Here is a 1,295-nt window from a genome sequence, read left to right on the forward strand (position 1 = left end):
ATCTGAGATCTTTCCTGTAGCATAAGATGTGATATCTCAATGCTTCTAATACCAAACCTGAGACCCTTCCTATAACATGAGATGTGATATCTCAATGCTTCTAATACCAAACCTGAGACCCTTCCTATAGCATGAGATGTGATATCCAACTCCTTCCCATTCCAATCCTGAGTCCCTTCCTATAGCATGAGATGTGATATCTCAGTGCTTCTAATACCAAACCTGAGACCCTTCCTATAGAATGAAATGTGATATCCAACTCCTTCCCACTCAAAACCTGAGACCCTTCTCATAGCATGAGATGTGATATCCAACTCCTTCCCATTCCAAACCTGAGACCCTTCCTGTAGCATGAGATGTGATATCTCAATGCTTCTAATACCAAACCTGAGACCCTTCTCATAGCATGAGATGTGATATCCAACTCCTTCCCATTCCAAACCTGAGACCCTTCCTGTAGCATGAGATGTGATATCAAACTCCTTCCCATTTCAAACCTGAGACCCTTCCTATAGCATGAGATGTTATATCCAACTATTTCCCATTCCAATCCTGAGACCCTTCTTATAGCATGAGATGTGATATCCAACTCCTTCCCATTTCAAATCTGAGACCCTTCCTATAGCATGATATGTGATATCAAACTCCTTCCCATTCCAGATCAAAGACCCTTCCTGTAGCATGAGATGTGATATCTCAATGATTCTAATACCAAACCTCAGATCCTTCCTATAGAATGAAATGTGATATCCAACTCCTTCCCATTCCAAACCTGAGACCCTTCTTATAGCATGAGATGTGATATCCAACTCCTTCCCATTCCAAACCTGAGACCCTTCCTATAGCATGATATGTGATATCCAAGTCCTTCTCATTCCAAACCTGAGACCCTTACTGTAGCATGAGATGTGATATCTCAATGCTTCTAATACCAAACCTGAGACCCTTCCTATACCATGAGATGTGATATCCAACTCCTTCTCATTCCAAACCTGAGTCCCTTCCTATAGCATGAGATGTGATATTCAACTCCTTCCCATTCCAACCTGAGACCCTTCCTATAGCATGAGATGTGATATCCAACTCCTTCCCATTCCAATCCTGAGACCCTTCCTATAGCATGAGATGTTATATCCAACTCCTTCCCATTCCAATTATGAGACCCTTCCTATAGCATGAGATGTGATATTTCAATGCTTCTAATACCAAACCTGACACCCTTCCTATCGCATAAAATGTGATATCCAACTCCTTCTCATTCCAAACCTGAGACCCTTCCTGTAGCATGAGATGTG

This window comes from Ambystoma mexicanum, unplaced genomic scaffold (assembly GCF_040938575.1).
Source record: "Ambystoma mexicanum isolate Mex_15411 unplaced genomic scaffold, UKY_AmexF1_1 Mex_scaf3, whole genome shotgun sequence".
Taxonomy (NCBI): domain Eukaryota; kingdom Metazoa; phylum Chordata; class Amphibia; order Caudata; family Ambystomatidae; genus Ambystoma; species Ambystoma mexicanum.